This window comes from Glycine max, chromosome 8, assembly GCF_000004515.6.
Source record: "Glycine max cultivar Williams 82 chromosome 8, Glycine_max_v4.0, whole genome shotgun sequence".
Lineage (NCBI taxonomy): Eukaryota > Viridiplantae > Streptophyta > Magnoliopsida > Fabales > Fabaceae > Glycine > Glycine max.
The window spans coordinates 20,798,720-20,812,896 of NC_038244.2; positions in this window are offsets into that span (position 1 = coordinate 20,798,720).

A 14,177-nucleotide genomic window follows, 5' to 3' on the forward strand; every position below is an offset into this window, starting at 1 on the left:
AATTACACTTTAAGAAGAAAGTAACAATTAAAATTTGTTATATTAAACATTCCTTATTCCATTCATTCTTCAAACCACCGCTCACTATGCACCACATCCAATGCATGACATAATATCCACACTTACAACCTTTGGTTTGAACATGAATCTAAATGCAATATGAAATATATTTACCAAATGTAGTACTTTGAAAGTAAGACATGACACTAATCTGAGATACCTATTGATAAAATAATGACATACCTTTGGTTCAATCATCGAGGTACAACTTGATCTGGCTTTCCTTCCAAAGTAGTGGTTAATGTCTTCATTGCACTAGTTTGAAAATAATGCTAATGTATATAAGATAAAAATCATTGTGTTTATATGCTATAATTGGTATACATTAATTGACTTATGATTTGAAAAATGACCTATTAATTGCAGCCTTGATGTTAACATCAGGCTTCTTACGCAAAGAACAAAACCAAACAACAATATTGTCCCGTGGACACAGAACAACAAGTTGCCAATGTGTCTTGAAGCCGAAAAAAACATTAGTTAGGTAATTATAATGAAAATCTTTCAACACTGTATGACATGAATTTCACTTATTGATTCAGGTAAGGTCCTAAGTACACTTGTCGTTGTGATTCCTTGTCCTATGTTTCAATGTAATGTTGAAATTCTTGATGTCTGTTCTTTGTGTATTGTATAGACTGGGGCTCTAGGAAACCATACAATGCACCATAACCTAAGCAAGTGCTCCAATCATTCATAAACCTATTTCAAACATTTGACATAAATATTGTTAATGATATATTGTAACGAACATTAATTATGAGTTAGTAAATTAAACACATACTAAACCGAATTTACTTACATCATCCATAACTATAGTATGGATATGTTCAAACATTTATTACCTAAAATTATCTCAGTTACATCTGTGTGTGATGAAAAACCCATCTTTGACATTAGGTATCCCAAATTTTGCCCCATCCCACGATAAATCAATTGTTTGTTGGTAAACATCAAACAAGTTCTTAACCATTTTCCAAATGGATCAACTCCAGCCACTGCATTGTCCATTTCAGCAGATCCAACCGGTTTCGCTAGACACTTATGTGAATCCTGCATGGTTAATGCAAATATCAATTACGTTAATTTTATTTAACAATGTAACTAAAATTAATATTCAGAGGGAAAAGAAAAAAGCTCATCAGATACAAGTTTCACAAGATGTGTAGGCTATCCCACGAATGTGCCAATGACCTGCCTCACAAACTGAATCTATAATGTCGGAAAAGGGAGTTGAGCGTCTCCATGGTAAACTTTGACAATACTCACCCTAATCACATCATCTGTATAAGGGACATTGTGTATGGTGGACGAATTGTCATACACTTTTCTCAACGCCACTAGTCGAGTAGACTACTCATCAACTACGTACAAGCCCAAAGTATCCACATAAACATCAGAAGGATCTTTACCTAATGGATTTGTGTCAGCTTCAGCATAGCTCCCCTTGGTGCTCACACGTACAACTAATACTTGTATATCCGGTGCCTCAAGGGGGGGGGGGGGGGCAGTGTTGTGATGCAATTTAGGATAACTCTAATTTTATTGCTTGTTTCAACTCTTGTTTAATTATTTCCAAACTCCACTTGTTTTCCTCTTCTACCTTCCTCCTCCACGATTCCTGAAGATTCTTATTTTCCTCTTCTACTTCTTTCCTCCACTCTTCCTTCAGGTTACCGATGATTTTAGTCAATTGTTGTTGAGTGATTGATGCAGAGGAAGTGTTGGAGCCACGTGAGGCCTGACCAAAGTACTGACTGATTTTCACACCTGTCCCCTCGACATGTACACAACTGGATGATCCGGTTGGCCAATAGCAATGTTCAATATGTCATCACGACCATGCGGAACAAAGTTCCCTTGCATTGTTTGTTCTTCTAAAGAGTCATGTGACCAAAACAACATGAATTTACAATCCAACAAAGGTTCTTATTATACAATAAATTAAGTCGAACTATGAACCGTTGAGGTAATTACTTATAATTTTGTCTGATATCTCTTATGTCATTGTAGAGGTCATCTAGCCATCTCGCTTTGTGCAGGTCATCTTCCACTTGACATGTCTTGAAACGGGGGATTGGGTCCACACTCAGTGATGAATTTTCAGTAAACTCAGCTTAGTGTTCTCGTGCCTTCCTTTTCTCGTCCATGAGTTTGTTTTCAAGCAGATTATAACCCCACGAGACAGTAAGTGGAGGCAGTCATTGCATTTTTTAATTTCTTGGGACTTTTTTCGTATTCCCTTACAAAAATTAGAAACATTTTTCACAAGTTAGTAAATAAAAAAATGAAACTAAATTGAATTTTAAATACAAAACTACTTAAATAAACCTGCCAGTTAGGGGTTTGTCGACTTTTTGCAAATTCCGCCCAAGTTGCTGCATCAATACCATACTTAACAGAAGGATCATCTTTTTGTTGACCCTCATTGTCAGCATAAATATATTTTGTCGTAAGGGAGGACTTAAATTGCCTTTATCTAGTAACGATCATTGACATCACCTTCTTTTTGGCATTGCCGCCCTCATGGATGTCTAATTTGGCCTCCAAATTGAAATTGTTATGTAACATTTAGTGAATGATCATATTTTGAAACTAATTAAAGAAAATTGAATCCAAATGTCAACTTAAATATGCACTTATCAAAATGTCATCCCATATTAGGTTCTTTAAAGATTCTGGGACAACATTCCAATTGGAGTGGGCAATAGGAATTTTTTCTCGTGCTACAACCTCCAGATAACTATGAAACTTTTCTTTATTGGGCCCTGATCCTCTCCCACTGGCAGGATTGACGTTAACCATTGGTCGTTGCTGATCCAAGCTTCCTATAGTCAACCTTCTTAGCCAAATGGATTGTCTAGTCCTCCTAGACGTAGCCTTCGAAGGAATATCTGAATATGGAGGGGACCTTGGAGGTGTTGCCATAAGTCTGCGCAAGTCAAACAAATTGAGTTAGGACATAAGAGTTATATAAATAACATATAAGCATTAAGTTGTAAATATCCAAATACATAAATGTATTACAATTATATGATATGCAATATACATTACTTTGTTCATACCCAATTACATAGGAATATTCTTCCATAAACTTTCATCTGATCATTCGATTTTCATGTACATAATCCTTTTGATCTTTAGCATTTATGAAAGGCATTTGTTGGGAGAAAGTCGGCATCTCGTTGACATCAAGTGTTGAACCATCAATATGGTCACCGATAAAGTTGTTCTCCCTTGTAGAACCACTGACCATGTTGATTCGCACGGATCTTGGACATAAAACACCTGTCTAGCTTGCACTGCCATGATGAATGGGTTGTTGTTGTAACCAACCTTTTGAAGGTTTATTAAAGTAAATCCCATTTTGTCTTGGCGTACTCCGGTATTTCCATATACCCACTAACACTTGAAGACAAGCACTCTAAATTCACCGTAATCAAGCTCCCACATATCTTAAATGACTCCATAGTAAGGAATGGACGCTTTAATTAAATTGTTATCAAAAGCACTACAAAAGTGATCCAAATGACCATCAACACTCACCCCATTGTTCTGCTTGCTACTTTTATCATCCTGTGACTTTGTGTAAAAAGAATAGTGATTGATATCGTATCCCTTCCAAGTTGGAACATTGAGATTTGGACCAACAACTAACAATCTTAATGTCTTGGAAGCACTATCATCTACGAAGATTGATTGTCTAAACCAGTTGATGAAAGTTCTATTGTGCTCTTGCAACAACTTCATCTTGTTCATTTTCGGTTAGTATCTATGACATGTTGTCTATGAGCATCTACGTATGGGATCACCTCTGTTGTGTAGCTTAATACATAAAGATGAGCTTGTGACAGTTACTGGTGATCCATGGTTACAACATTGAATCCTCGTGTACCCCTACCTTGAATCGTGGAGTCATGAAGAATTTGAGGAACCCCCACTAGTGTATTAGTATTTATATACTCTAAACAAAACACAATAACTTCTGCAACAACGTATCTTTTAACAATGCTTGCTTGTGGTTGATATTGATTCTTTGTATATCCTTTCAACACCTTCATGTAGCATTCAACCGGATACATCCAACATAGAAAGACATGCCCACACAAACGAATCTCTCGTACAAGATGAACTATTAAGAGAATCATGATGTCAAAAAATGACGGTGGAAAATACATTTCCAATTCACAAAGGATGATGGAAGCCTCATTCTCCAAATTATCCAACTGTTGAGGGTCAATAACCTTGCTACAGATAGCATTAAAGAAAAAACACAAGCGGGTTATGGCAAGCCTAACTTTTTCAGGAAAGATACCACGAATGACCACTGGTAAGAGTTGTTGCATTAACACGTGACAATCATGAGATTTCAAACAAACCAATTTCAACTCATTTACTAACACAAGGCTCTTGATATTTGAAGAGTATCCCTGTGGAACTTTCAAATTTTTTAGACAATGAAAAATACCTTTTTTCTCTGTTATTGACATTGTGTGACATGCTGAGGACAAATACGTCCGATCACCTCGTGAAACTGGATGCAACTGGTCTCGTATATCCGTGTCAACCAAATCTTGAAGACATTTCAAACCATCATTTGTCTTGCCTTTAATGTTAAGAAGGGTGTCAATTAAACTATCACACACATTTTTCTCGACATGCATAATGTCCACACAACATCGGACATATAGATCGCACTACTAAGGAAGATCAAAGAATATTGACCTTTTCTTCCAAATGTTCTTCCTAGATGCATCCCTTTTTTGTTTCTTACCAAAGATAGTTACGATGTCCTTCACCCGATCATAAACTTCGTGTCCAGCTAAGGCACACTTTCAATCTCATGGGTTCCATTAAATGCTTTCTTCAATCGTCGATACGAGTGATAAGGTCTAAAAAATCTTCGGTGCCTTGTATATACTGTCTTTTTTCCATGTTTCAGTTGGATGTAACTCGTTTTTTTTGTCATAAATATGACATGAGTGGTGTCCTTTCACACTATATCAACTCAAATTCCCATAAGCTGGAAAGTCATTAATGGTGCAAAATATCATTGCACGTAACCTGAAGGTTTGTTGAACATTCCCATCATACACATCAACCACGTCCACCCATAATTTTCTAAAGTCTTCAATCAAGGGAGTAAGATAAACATCAATATCATTTCCTAGTTGTCTGTTAGTCGTCTTTTACGACTAACTTTTATATAGAAAAGTTTTCAAAAATGTATATATTTCTCCCAATTTATGGTTCTTTTGGATAGGATTGTAAATATTTCTTGTTTAGTTTTTATATTTGCTTAGTAGAAGCTTTCCATATGAATTTAATGTAAATTTCACTCCAATTCCAGGTAAAATGGAGAAAAATTTGAAGGTGCAAAAGCTGATGTCTCGCTAAGCCTGGACCGTGCGCTTAGCGAGACTCCACCGCTAAGCGAGACATCAGCCGCTTAGCGAGTGAGATGAATATTGAAGAGAATCTACCATGTCATCACGCGCTCAGCACGTCATCAGCTCGTTCAACGAAAAGATTGTCTCTTCTGCGCTTAGCACGAGGTTGGATTTCCCCTACAACTGTGACACCCTCTACCCCTCATCTATATACTAACAAAGAAATGAAAATTCGAATATTAATAAAAAGTATTTTTTTTAAAACATTTTTAAATACAAGCCTTTCAAAGGGATAAAAGGTTCACAATCACTTCCTTCTACATCATTTTTAAACTTGTCCAAATAAATAATAAAGTCATCGGCTCAACAAGGTCGTCTGAGACTTCATAGAATTAATATAAAACCCTATACCCCAATGTCACATCCTATCAGAGCGTTTTGTCTCGACGTCCTTCAGCACAATATTCCTTAACGCAGTTCACCTAGTCATCTGCTCCCCCGAACACAAAGTTCAAGATCATCACAGGATCCAAACACAAACAACAAACCGGGAGTGAGTTATCACATTCCTAACTAATAGAGAAACAAGACAACTAGATATACATATCATATAAACCAAATAAAACTTACTTACACGTAATTCATGTAATTCCACCACTTTGTCATTCAAGGTTCACTTTTCATCCATCAATCACATTTTTCAATCATCAATCACATTACACAAGAATCACACACTCTGATCAAGACATAATAACACCTCAATTTCATAATAAACAATTAGCGAGCGCATGAGACAGTTATGCTAAGACTCAAGCCTATATGCAATGTGGTACCATGTCAGTGAAAAACCACCCTGGGGCGCTTAGGAGTATATAACAAGACACACCACACAATGGGTTTGTCAGGTCACTCTCACTAAGTAAGATCATAGGGAGACCAGTCAGGGTCACGATGTTTTGCGAGAATGCTCCAACCATATGGGATCAACATAAGTTTAAAGGAGCACTCAAACCCGGTGACCCCCAAGGCCTACACTCCGAAGAGTCCGTCAGGGCCTCTCCCTCCTGATTCAGGTCCAACCCCTAAAATCATTTTAGCACACAGACACTGCTCGTGAATTATACAATACCCACGACCTCACACTCGTGTTTTAAACACGTACAACATATTGCGCTACAATTTAACACTGGTTCCTAAATAGGAAACCTACACTTTCTCTTTAACACTGGTTCCTAAATAGGAAACCTACGCTTTCTCTTTAACACTACGCATTTACACTTTCCTCAAGATAACATTGGTCGGGTTATTGTACAATTCATAGCTTACAACACAAATAATGTCACATCAAGAGTTAATCACACACTTATTTACAACCAAAACTCATTCCTAATTTCACATCTCATAATGTCACAATCCACCATCACATATTTCATTTATAAGCACTGCTCATGAATTATACAATACCCCCGACCTCACACTCGTGTTTCAAACACGTTTAACACATTGTGCTACAATTTAACACTGATTCCTGAATAGGAAACCTACATTTTCTCTTAAACACTGCGCATCAACGTTTTTCTCAAGATAACACTGGTCGGGTTATTGTATAATTCATAGCTCACAATATAATTATTGTCACATCAAGTGTCAACCACACACACTTACTCACAATCAAATATCATGCTCACAATTTAACATCTCATAATATCACATCAATCATCTCATTTTTACATGTATCTCGCAAATTGACACATTCAACTTTGTACTACTCAATCTTCACTATAATATTATAATACCATTATAATAACTTACTACACCTTATAACTTATACACATCACACAATAATAATATTTGCATGATACAAAACATATATATGTATATGTATATAGTAAATTAAACTACATTGTTTTTAATCAAAGAATTTCTTTAACAATTAATTTAACATTACATCAAAAGAAATTACCACTAGACATTAACCTTACAATTTTCTTTAATTTATTATTCTAGTATTACAATAATTATATACACATAACATGTTGATCATCGTCGTAGAAAAATTAGAACAAGATAATAATTTGTATAAAATAAGTCATTGAATAATATTATTTAAAATATAATTTACGTTAATAAAAAGAGCTTAATTTTTCTAAGGGGTTCACACTCAACACAACAACACATCAATTTCATAGCAATTTCTCATTGGGACATCAACTGATTCATCAAACATATATAATTTACTGTAATAATTAAAAGGATAAAATAAAAATTGCAAGAACACCCCAAAACCCATTCCAATTGATATCTCTAAGGATCCCTACACATGTTCTCACTAATTCTCAATTGTGAATAACTCATCTCTTACCTCTAAGCGGACTCACGTGTCTTCAGCCAATGATAGCAACATCTCTAGCGGTTCCATGAGATTCCTCCAGTTACTCCTCCGACTGCTTCGATAGAATTCCCAAACGTCAGAGAGACGGAGAAGAGATTGAAGCCTCCACTTGTACTGTCTTCATGCGATTCCTTTTTCTTCCTCCACGAACATTATCTTGCAAATCCCAACGGTGAAAGTGTGCGAAATTGAATTTCGAACAACATATTCAAATTTCATGAAAATCCAACGGTTAAAGAAACCGGGATCATAATTTTACTGAGACCATTTTGGGTTTCTGCGGGAAAGGAAAAGGCTACAATGCGAAAGGTATTTCTCTCAGCTCAAACAGGATATCAAAATTCCCAACGGTGAGAATTTTCGGAATCGGGCTGCGAACGTAGTGCTCAAATTTCACGACGATCCAACGGTGAACGAGTCCGAGATCGTCATTTTTCTGAGACAGGTTAGGTGGCCTGCGAAAAAAAGAGAGGATTTTGGGAGAAGAGAGAAGAAACGAAATTGTGAGGCAGAGGAGACTGAGGAGTCAGTCTGAAAACTGACCTAGCATGTTGCTATTTATAGCTAGGGGCATTTACGACCTATTATTTACTCTATTTATTATTTATTATTTTATAAAAACAAACTTTATTTTATTCTCTATTAAACAAATAAATAAAATACCCTTTTTATTTTCTCTCAAATTATTATTTTAATTAATAATTATATCTCCTTATTTATTTATTTATAAAATCTCATCATTTTTTTAAACTCTATTTATTTATAAATAACAATCTTTTTTTTATCTAGTTTACGAAAATTGGGATGTTACAACAACTACTTTTTGGTCCAATTTTTCTTTATACAAATATGTTCAAGGGAAATCTGATTTGCCGAAAAGCGCACTAGATTCTTAAGTATTTAAAATTAAAACGGATTAATCCGAGTATCAAACTCAGGGAACTAGTATTAGACAAGGTTAAATTCAGAAATAAGACATTGTTGAAAGAAACATTGATAATTGATAGTTTAGAATAAAATTAAACTAAGTCTAGGCTAAAAACAGTAAAAATTGCAAGTAAGTGAGATTGACAGCAGTAGGTAAAAGTGTTGGGTCTTTCTAACAAACAAGCTGATGTATATAAAGATGTTTCTCTAATCAATCATGCTTTTGTGTTCTATGTTGTAGCCTAAATTACTAAACCTCGATCCCAAGTTAGGCTGAATCAATCCAAGCTTTGTCCTCAGATCCCTCTTGTTGGACTAGGCTTAATTTAGACAACCCTCATAAGTTTAGACTAACTTAAACTAAGCTTCATCCACAGATCCTTCATTTAAGACTAGACTCAGCTTAAATAGCTTTCGAAAGTTTAGACTAATTTAACCTAAGCTTCGTCCGCAGATCTCGCATTTAAGACCAGGCTTAGATCAAACAGCATTATTGTAACAACATATTTGAAACCAAAACTTAATACGCAGATCCCTCATTTAAGACTAAGTTTCAATTCTGCTTCAATCAAGTTCTAAGGCAGCAGTACATTTCCCAATGTTAAAGTCACCTAACTATGCACACAAATGGGTGATCAGACCAAAAGCATACAAAATTTAAGCACTGAAAGAAGCATTGAACATAATAAACACAACAAATTAGATATTAAAGAAATTACATCAACTATTTTTTTTAGAAATCCCCAACAAGGCTAATCATTACAGAAAAACCCTAACAATAATGAGATTAAGAGTAGAGAATAATTGCTCCTTACACAAGAAGGGAGATCCCTCCTCTTCTTCTCAGAATCTCACAATCACTCTATAACTCACTAATCTCTCTATAATTACAAAATCTAGGTCTCTCTGCCAAAAACTGCTCCTCTTGCTGCCTCCAGAGCTCTTTTCCCGAAATAGGCACTGTGGTGTGCTCTGACTTCTATGTGTGATGGTGATTCTCTAGATTCTTTCCCTAATTCTGCACAAAACAACTTTAAATAGGCTCTGAACCCGCGATGTTGCACTTAGCGCCACCCTTGGGCTTAACGGGAGTAAGTGGATTTGAGCTTAGCACCAGTCATGCGCTGAGCTTGGCTAAAAACAACTGTTGCGCTTAGCGCACTGATCTCGCACTTAGCGCGCGGCCTGATATTGATGCTCTGCCAAATTCTTCTATTGGCTAAGCATGCTAAAGTTGCACTTACCGATGGATGCACGCTTAGCCCTACTGATGAGCTGAGCTCAACTGTCACTTTTGGCACTTCATGACTTAGCCTCTTTTTAACCTGAAATTACACAGATTTCATCATTAAATTCAATGGAAATATTCTAGAGACAACTTTAACAATAAAACAAGATTTATTTACAAATTACTACAAAATAACTATAAATTGGGAAACTATAGTAGTTTTGGAAAATGTTTTCTATACAAAAGTTAGTCGTATAAGACGACTAACAATGGCGCTAAGCCAAATTTCACTTACTCGCGCTAAGTGCGAAAATGACACTTAGCGCACCTTCACGGAAAAAAGCCGTTTTTAAGCCTGAATTGCAGAGAATGAAGGAGAGAGGTTTGAATAGACTACGTGAGCCTAGTGCTAAACGAAGAACAAAGGAAAAACTGAGCAAGGAAGAAAAAGGCCTTAACTTTTAGGTAGATTTTAGGTTTAGGAGTGATTCCTAGGTTCCTAGAGGTGGAGAAGACATCCCCACCACTTTGTAATATGGTATTTTCTCTAAAACCCTTCTCCTATTTATGAAAGGTACTCCCTTGTAATGGAGGGCTAGAATCCTTTGTTGGGAAATTCCGCTGAGTACTTGATGTAAATATTATTACTATCTATTTGAAGTTGTTTTTATGTGTTCAATATTTCTATCTGTGCTTATGTTATGCATGCTTGTGGCTTGATCACCCATTTGTGTGTAAGGTTAGAAGCTTTAGCATTGGAAAATGTACTGCATCCTTAGAACTAGATAGGGTAGGGCTAGGTTATCAAACTGCTGGAAACGGAGTGCGGTAATTTAGTTTTTATCATCCTGTAATTGTAATGTTGTTCGGTTAGGCTAAGTTCAACAAGAGACATCTGAGAATGAAGTTTAATTTGAATTAGGCCAAACTCGCGAGACATCGGTGTTTGGTATTTGTGCCTTCAGCATAGAACACAAAAATAATTTCAAGTAGAGAAAAATCCTAATTGCATTAAGTATCTTAGTAGAAGGACCCAACGCTTTTGCATATTTGTTTTCACACTCACTTGCTCACAATTACTATTTTTACTTATAATAGAATTACTTCTGTTTTTACTTCATGATAATCAATTCTTTACGCAAATGCCTATTTACTGAATGATGCTTTGCCAAGTAAAACAAGTTCCCTGAGTTCGATACTCGGTTCACACCACTTTAATTATTTACTTGACGACCCAGTGCACTTGCCGGTTAGATTTCACATCCACAAAAACAAGTAGTACCAGGATGCGAACACTGTCTTGGATCCACTATCATCATAGACAACATAATGTATTTTCGCTTCATGCACAACTAAGGAGGAAGGTTGTAAATCATTAGCAAAACAAGCCACGAACTATGGCTGGTGCTCAAGTTACCAAATGGATTCATTTCGTCTGAAGCAAGAGCAAGCCTTAGGTTTCTTGGATCCCCGACAAACTCCGGATACAAGCTATCAATTGTCTTCCACTGTGGAGAATCAGTGGGATGTCGCAGCAAGCCATCTAAGGTTTTTTTTGCATCGCCTGCACTAGCAAACAATCTCTTAAACCTTGGTATTATTGGAAGATACCAACTAACCTTTGTTGGATGACTGTTATTTGTGGCTACATCATTACTGCATTCAGCATCGTTCACTTTGTAACGCGATACCCCACATGTCGGGCACTTGTGCATTTTTGCAAACTAATTTTTGTACAGAATACAATCATTAGGGCACACATGAATTTTTTTGGTACTCCATACTCACAGGACATAATATCTTCTTTTCCTCGTAATGACTCTTTGGTAACATGTTATCATTAGGAAGCATATTTTTCAATAACACAAGCTACTCAGTGAAGCTTTTGTCACTCCACCCAAATCTGGCCTTCAAGTTCACCAAAGCTAGTACCACCGATAAGCGAGTGAAGGTTAAGCATCCCAAATACAATGGCTTCTTAGAATTTGTTTGTAATTTTTCATAATAAGGTGTATTAGCTTGCCGAAAAGCCTCTTGGCCAAGATCTCGTATCATGTCTTTCATACGATTTCCCATTTGTACATCAACTGCGTTAATGTCGAGGGTTGTTGACATATGTGGCAATTCACCATGCCATATCCAATTTGTGTAACTTGGGCTGAACCCGTCACATATAACATGGGATCTAATATCATTCGATGGTTGACGTCTCCCATTCACACACTTGACACTTTGACAACCATGTTTTTTAGAAAGGTTTGCATTCAAGGGGGTGGCTTACCACTACTTTAACTTTAGAGAAAAGCATACCACTACTCCTTTGTAGGTTATTAAATTCAGAACTGTAGCACCACCTGCTAAAAGGGTGTCATTATTGAAATAATCCCACACTAAAATGACCTAAGAGTATGTTTGGATGGAGTATTTAAATCGGGAAAAGTAAATTAAAGTTTTCATTAAAAAATTTTAAGATAAAATTCGATGTATGGTTGAGGTCAAAGGGTCCTCTCTAAAGATAGTGGTTTTTTGTAGTGAAAAACCCTTTGAGGTTGTTTTTTCAGACTAATGGCTTGCCAAAGTGTAATTTTTTTACTTCTAACTTGAGTTAATTTTGTTAATTGTATTTAACATAAAGCGTGTGCATGCTTCAATGTGATTGGAAAATTATCAGTTACTGAATTTATTATATTTTGTAGCAGATAATACTTATCTCCTAGTATTCTCTTTTGTAGTTGTACATGGCTCCTTTTACACATGTAAAAAGATACTGGGAAAGCATTGAGTTCTAGCGAAGTGTTTATAGAATTAAAAGTGAGTACACTACTTTGTAGCTAGTTTTGTTGATGTCCACATTTATATTGTGCTTCATACTGCCATACAAATATACAATGCATGCTATGATCTGTTCATTTATTGTCTTTGTTAATGGCTCTTTATAATGATTATAAATATAATATAATCTAGTTTAGGAATCAGTACTACATTATCTTATCTGTCCTGCAACGTTTCATTTATTTATTATAGACCAATTGTTTGTTTGCTGCTTTTGTAACTAAATTTTCCTTTTTTTCTAGTGACATAACCATGAAACATTTTCAATTCCCTTTTTAGATTTTTTATTTTTTATTTTTAAACTTGTTTCAACATGAAATCATAGAGTTGAACTATATTGATACCATGGGCAAAGTTAGAATACCCTAGTTTTTGTTGCAGTGTCTGCCATGGTACAATTAGCAAAACAGTGTGCATTCGTGGGACCTTCTGTGGAGACAATTACTAGTGAAAATGTTTTGGCATGGCCACAAGTGGTGAGTCCACTAATGTTACTTCCGCTCATTGATTTTTTACTTTTGTTTTCAACTTTCAAAAAATGAACTGTACACACTACACAGTCCATAGGATATACAAACATTATTATCAGCTTGTAAGTATGATCTGAAATTTAGTGTTGAAATAGGATTAAAAGGTTGGTTAAATTAATGCTTTATCCCATTTGAAGTGAGATGAAAGTATGTTCTATATTGACTTCAGTGTCTTCACACTAATTTAGGTAGGTTGAAAAGCCAAACCAGATCATGTGGTTTGATTGGAAAACCAATGAACTAGTCTATTAGGTTCCATTCAACTCCATAAAACCAGAGTGGTGAAAAACTGTTGAAAAACTAACCAAACTAATAACACTAACAAAACCAACAGCTTATTGGTTTCAACCTTTTTTGAAGAAAAAAAATTTAACTCGACCGATTTCTTTTTTTGGCCAAATAAAGACCCAATCTCAACCTACAAAGGTCCTCAAATGTTTAACTAGCAAGTATAGCCTACTTTATGATCTTATCTCCGTTCTTTTTTAATTGTCGGATTTTTGAAAAAAAATTGTTTCTATATATCGTTTTCAAAGTTTAAGATAACATTAATTACTCTTTAGTTAATTATACCCTTACTTTCCCATCAATATTTAATTAATTTGATACGTATGCATTTATTGTACAGTAGAAATGAAAAAGGATAAAATAGGAAACACCACGACTATTTTATTAGGATAAACAAAATTTATTGCATTTCTTGGTTTCTAGTTTCGACATAGAAACTTAGAAGATAGATAAAAAGGAATGGATGGAGTTCTTGTATATTTCGCTTATTGTCCAATGTGAAACCTTGAAGCTCTGACATAATGAGTATC